General features: G+C 37.9%; 1 protein-coding gene across 1 annotated transcript in view; it reads right to left on the reverse strand.

The window, feature by feature from the left end:
* sh2b3 (SH2B adaptor protein 3) overlaps nt 1-2,765 on the reverse strand; it is a 46,885-nt gene extending 44,120 nt beyond the window's left edge. Inside the window, exon 1 of the mRNA XM_058072068.2 lies at nt 2,448-2,765. The gene's annotated coding sequence lies outside the window, so the exon portion shown is untranslated. The remainder of the gene's footprint in view (nt 1-2,447) is intronic.
* Between the last annotated feature and the right edge of the window lie 4,176 nt (nt 2,766-6,941).

A 6,941-nucleotide genomic window follows, 5' to 3' on the forward strand; every position in this document is an offset into this window, starting at 1 on the left:
CAAATCGGACCTGTAATCAACAACCCCCTCCACACCCACAAAGCAACAAGATTGCGGTGGAGGGACACTTCGGAGAATGAGGACTCTCTAATTACGTCTGCTTTGAAGGCCATATGTATGCGTTTGCCTCAAAACAAACATGAACTTAAGATGGGAATTCTGTGTTTTTTGTCTTGGGGGGGACGGAAGAAAAATCCACAATTCTGACACAGCCACACTTCCAAACAGTGTCTATAGTTTCCGTACTACTCCCAAACATACAGCGTCTTTCTTTTCAATATTAACGGCCTAATTTGTTTCGTTCTTCTTAAAAACCACAACTCATACTCCAATTAGTCAGTCAATTAACTCCATTCCTTGTCCATTGCCCCCTCCCTGCTGCGCCGTTTCGGCCTCTCTCGTGGTCTTGTCTGCAGAGTTCTTAGAACCCCCGAGGACCGAGGAAGAGCTAATTGATTCAAGTCTTTATGGTCATTGTATTAGCATATCATGAGATGAGATGTGGAAAAAACCAGAAGAGTCTTATATAATAACAATTTCATTCATTCATTTTCTACCGCTTTTCCTCACGAGGGTCACGGGGTGCTGGAGCCTATCCCAGCTGTCTTTGGGCGAGAGGCGGGGTACACCCACCAATCACAGGGATAATAACAATTTAAGAGCGTAAAAATAAAACGTACAATACAAGAGTAAGAATGAAAAAAGCAGAAAAGTAAGTGATGCAGGACCATTAAAGAATAATACAAATATAGCATTTCGCTGAATGTGCAGAGTATTGTTTATGTGTTTTTATTGTGGTAGATTTGTGATAAATTAGGGACAATCAAACAATAAATATTGTGCATGAGGTGGGTGTCACGTGTACTGGTCTGTAAGTGAGCCGGTGAAGTTGACTTTGTCTTTAAATTAATGATAAAAGTTCACAGACAAGTCCAACAAAGCACAATGCTCATGTTATCTGTGCATCTATGTATAACAATAGGAGCAAAGCTGTGCGTGCAAAAACTAGCAAAAACAAAGGCAATTAATGATGTGTGACAAAACATCAAGTCATAAATCACACTTTACACCAGTTAACCTGCTGCTTCCACACCCTCCAGGCACATCTTTCACTTTAGACACGTCTGAGTGACTCAATCAGACATGACGCAACCACATGCCTTCCACTGCTGCAGGGGTGTAAATTATCAGCCTATACATCCGCTGCAGCAGATAAATGGTGCTTGTATTCTTTTGCGTAAATACATACAAAAGTTGATATTATGATATAAAAGTGAAAAAAAATGGTGAAAGCTAGCTACAATTGTGGAATGGTTCCATGATGCCTCTAGAGGCACACAGTAGTATTACACACAGGACAGGCATTGGGGTTATGGGTTAGGTTGGTGGGCACTTGACGTGTTTCATTACTTTTCTTTTCCTGTATTATGGGGACAACAATCAGGACTGATGGTGATAATTCATACAGAATAGAACATGTGCTAGTGGGTTAGCATTTTAGCTTCAGTGGATTTGAGATTCTAGGGTGGCTTATTTGTGCCATGGTGACTTCCTGATGCTGCTTGTGGCTCACAGAGGTAATACACTAAAACAGGGCTATTTTTTTGCACTCAATAACTCCCAGATGACACAAATATGTTTTACTAGTTCGTAAGATAGTATTCTAGCTTCAGTGCACACTTGCTGCATACTTTTCATTTGTGTTTGTGCGATGATGACTCTCTGAAGCCTCTTGTGGTGTAATGTGGTATTACGCAAATTACATACACTGCACGATCTTTTTCATGTATGGCAGCAACTACCTAACTCCTCTCATGACACAAAGTGGTACTGCACTTCGTTTGTAATTCCTTGTGTTTTAGAAATACCTCCTGAGGAACAAAGTGATATTGCACCCAGGATACAAACACTGTGCTAGCAGGTTAGCTTTCTAACTTGTGCTGTGTACTTCCTTGTGTTTTAGTGACTCTCTGGTGCCCCTTGTGACACACAATGGTACTGCTCACGGAGGTGTCACTTATTAGCTTGGTAGCATGCTACCTGCTGTTTGTCATTGATTCACGTCATGTTTACATAACAATTTGGGCACCTTCCTTTAACGCTTATCTGCAGTGACAACATTAGCATTAGCTCCTACATGCCAATGCTAATTTTGCTGCATGTTTGTACAGAATGTGTGCGTCATTGCCATGGTGACAGCCACAAGAGCAAATTTTGGAGGGCAGCGTCACAAAAACTTGCTACTTCCAATACAAATATATGGAAAGTTAACGTCTTGATGAGAAGCCAAGCACTTCACGGAACGTTTATACCAGTTCCTTTTAAAGGTTCACATAAGAACAATTAATGACTTGAATTTGGATTTGGGAGAAAAAACACGTTCGGAAAAGGACACGTTGTGAAAAGAGTTTCAAGTTAGTAAAACGGCGTGTTCGTAGCATACTCACGTCCTCCGTTATCTCGGATGGGCACGCACCGCAGCACGACGACAGCACAACAGTTTGGACTTCGCATAACGGACATGTGGCGAAAAAACTTTTTAAAAGTGAGTCAAAAAAGACTACAAAGTTAGCGGGAAGAAATATACGAGGACCAAAACGTCTCTTCGCTGGCTCCCATTGTGACTGTCTTGGCGATGTCTCCCCGACTGAAAAAAAGAGGAGGGGGGGGGGGGGTTCAGGCACGAACTTGACGCGGAAAGAAAGAAAAGTGGCGACCCCTCGTTTCCGCTCACCGAAAAAAACCACCACCACTGTCCAACAGTGACAAGTTGGGGAAATTTCACAACGGCGCGTCTCTACTTCCGCCTCACCAAAATAAAAGTTCCACAGAAACCAACTGACTCCTTGGTCAACATCTTGTGGTTAAAATAATCAATTAACATGAAGACATATGATGAATAAAAATAGCAATTTGATAATTTGATAATATTCTAAATTACATTAAGCCTTCCAAATATGAAGCACAATAGCAGTAAAGCGTTTTTTTCAAGATAAAGCTCAACTTATTCACTTATCATTTCCTGTCTTAATATATTGTTTTGTAAGGTATATTCGTTTATTTATTTGCATCTTATTTTCTTTTTGTATATTTTGTAATGTAGATTGCAATTAATCATAATTTATTAATAATTAATGTCAAATGAAATTATTTCAATAATTAATATTTCAATAACTATTGGATCTTTATATAGGAATAGCATTTGCCCACATGGTGCATAAACTCAAGTGTAATGATAATTTCATTTACGACCGAGTATCTTGAAATTAATGTAATTTTATTTATAACGTTGCAGCAAAACAGTGCAGTTGAGCACAAACAGATTATGTGTAGCCTTTTTCATTTCTGCCATCCTTAGCCCGCCCCCTCCATATGCCAAAATTCACACAAGTCCCCCCTTTTCATCTTGTAGCTGTCTAAGACAATGCCGGTAACATAATTTTTTCAAATAAATGTATGATTTTATTCTCATACATTTACAATTTTATTCTTGTAATATTACATTTTTTTCAAGTAAATTTACAACTTTTTCCCTCAAAATCTCAGATTATTTTAATATTCTATCATAACAGACATTGCCTGAGACAGCTATGAAAAGGGGGACTTGTGTGCCCTTTGGCCGTGGGCAAAGGTTATAGTATGACTTTATTCTCCAACTGTATTGTAATAATATAATATAATATAATTATTAATAATATTATTAATATAATGATATATAATAGACCAGGGTTCAATTCCACCCTCGGCCATCTCTGTGTGGAGTTTGCATGTTCTCCCCGTGCATGCGTGGGTTTTCTCCGGGTACTCCGGTTTCCTCCCACATTCCAAAAACATGCTAGGTTAATTGGCGACTCCAAATTGTCCATAGGTATGAATGTGAGTGTGAATGGTTGTTTGTCTATATGTGCCCTGTGATATCATATCATATTATATTATTCATTCATTCATTCATTTTCTACCATGCAAACTCCACACAGAGATGGCCGAGGGTGGAAATGAACCCTGGTCTCCTAGCAGTGAGGTCTGCGCGCTCACCACACGACCGCCATGCCGCCCCATATTGTATTATATTATTATATATTATATATTTTATATATATATATATTATGTTATATTATACATTGCATGATTAGCCTCAGAGAACATGCACCTTATACAAACAAAAACATAACATCTCAACAATATTTGGAAAAACTCACATCGTAAAGCTAATGTAACATGCATAAAATCTAACATTTTAACTTGTCTTTGATTATACTCTATACAATTCTGCAAAGTGATGGTCGGTGAATGGTCAAACTGATGCACAGCGACGCTCAGTGTTCATAAGTGGCATAACACCAACCCGTGTGTGAAGCGGTGTGTGGTCATTTGTAATGGAAACAACAAAGATAATATTGAGAGATGCAACTTGGCTGTTTTTTTTGTGGATGGACACACGTTTTAAAATAAGATGACATTTCATTATGAAGACTTTGGCCAACTTTAGCAACTTTAACTTTTACGGTACCTTAACTCACCGTTTCTAACACATTCCTGCGTAGTTAACGTTGCAGCATAATTACCTGTATCTTGTGCTTGTGTCGCACTGTTTTGTCACCGACGGTGACAGAAGTGCCTTTCTCTTGGTTGCAGACCAGGGGTGGGCAAACTTTTTGACTCGCGGGCCGCATTGATATGACAAAATTTACGGGGGGGGACTATATATTTTACACGTAACAGTCCACCTGGTATTATTGTATCTGTAAAATTGTCATGCAATCTGCTATTATTATTTATTATTTTATATTTATATTTAAATATTTTAAAAATAATAAAATATTATAATTACAATAAAATTAAAATAATAATTAGTATATTATTATGTAAAATATGCAAATATAACAATAAGATTATATATAAATAATATAATAATTAGCATTAATATAATAATTATAATCATCACAATAGTTCTAATAATAATTATAATAATCTTTATAATTATTATTATTATTATGTGCTTGTGTCCCTTTTTTCAGGAGCACTTTGTAAACAACAGACCATGTTAAAAAATGAAATTGATAAAACCATCAAAAGGTTGGCTCAGGCCATGATGCCAGGTTGTATGTTGAGTTTAAATGAAGTACTTTGGAAAGATTGGGCGGGCCATATTCAAACACTTGGCGGGCCGGATGTGGCCCCCGGGCTGTAGTTTGCCCACCCCTGTTCTAGACTGACTGTCATAAAGTCAGTCAAGTTCACAATGTGTTTAACCAATTAGCTAGTAGCCCGTCGTTCAGGAAAAAACGGAAATCGCCGGAATATTCCGAAGAACGTCAATGGGTACAAGCCATTAATAGCTGTAATGCCGTAAAGTCAAATAACCGTAACTGTTCCTAAATCTAAAGAATGAATCAAAAGTTCACACCTTTTAAACAATAAAACCATTCACATTAAGGATATACGTTGATAGTTTATTCGGTTGTTTGAAGAAGTGATTAAACATATTGGAGAGTACCATCATCATCATTACAGTATATTTGATTATTACTGATTTTCAGAACATGATCCATTTGTAAACACATTTTTTAAATAAACACAGACACTTGCAAAGACATAAAAAAATGACTAAACTATTAACTAAGATGTTATTAAATTTGAGATTTTCATTAATAAATTGGCACTTTTCATCATAGTACAATGTGTGATTTAACAATCATGATTTGTAAAGTTAATCAACAGATTAATAATGTTATGATAATGTATTAATAATGTTGTGCATCAACAGATGAAGCCACCCAGCCACTAAACGTTTCACAGAAAAAAAAGAAACAAGCCAAAACAAAAAAACAAAACCGAAAAGAAATCTGGTCCTAAAATAATACTTGACTGGAAAATGGTTATAAAAATAAACATAAGGCCGCAGCAAAGTAAATGCTTTGTGAATGTGCACTGACTGAGTCACTGTGGAGGCGCTGGTGTGCTTCCAACATGGAAGAGGAAACATGAGGTTAGATGTTCACTGATAACACAGGTTTTGTGAACTGTGAAGGAACGACATGATTTGATTGTGCAGCCAAATGACAAAGGACACCACTGAAATCCTGTAAACCTCAGTTATACCCAATGTCAAGCCACTAGCAAAAATATGTATAGCAACCTAATGTCTTCATCTCATGTGACAGTATGATTTCACCTATCCGTATCTGTTTCTTGACTCACATGGACTGCAAAAGCATATGTACACACTACACTACTACGTGGAGGCACTGTTAGATGTCCACTACTACGCTTCATGCAACCAAATTTTCCACATTCTTCCATGTGACCCACTTCAAATACGTGTCATGGCAGAGTAAGCGGAAAATAAACGCACAGAGACAAATATCCTCACAATTGAATGAAGCCTCGATCACAACTGGCACTGTAGTGGAAAAAATAGAATGGAAATACATCATCAGCCTACCGTCAACTAAAAAAATAATAAGGGAAAACTTTTGGGGGGAATTTTGCCCTTGAAAATCCTTCAAAAAACGGCCACAAAGTGCAGTACAGTGCATAATGTGACCTGCATCGCTACAGCAACATTGTTATGCCAAATAATTACTTTCCTGGTGTAGTGACACCTCGCCACACCACATCGGCTAGCTACTAGCCGGCTAGCAACTAACCTCACCACACATTCCTCACAGTGCATCAGCTCTGCGCTCAAAATGTATTGGGCCACTTGCCACTTTATTTTTGAGTTTGGAAAAGTTGATGCTAGGTGTAGGTGTTGCTTTGTGAAATTAATGCACCCAGGAAGGACAGGAAGGTCACAACATGTATCAGGTCAATAGGTGTGTCCCGCTATGCGCATTAATTTTTGAAATCTATTTTTATATCTTTAGAACTCAACAGAAAAAGACATGTGTTCATGTGTTCAACATTGATGATGGGCAAAATCCCCCCCCCCCCCCCCC

The sequence above is a fragment of the Doryrhamphus excisus genome, linkage group LG3 (assembly GCF_037039965.1).
Source record: "Doryrhamphus excisus strain RoL-2023G ecotype Guam linkage group LG3, RoL_Dexc_Guam_v1.1, whole genome shotgun sequence".
Taxonomy (NCBI): domain Eukaryota; kingdom Metazoa; phylum Chordata; class Actinopteri; order Syngnathiformes; family Syngnathidae; genus Doryrhamphus; species Doryrhamphus excisus.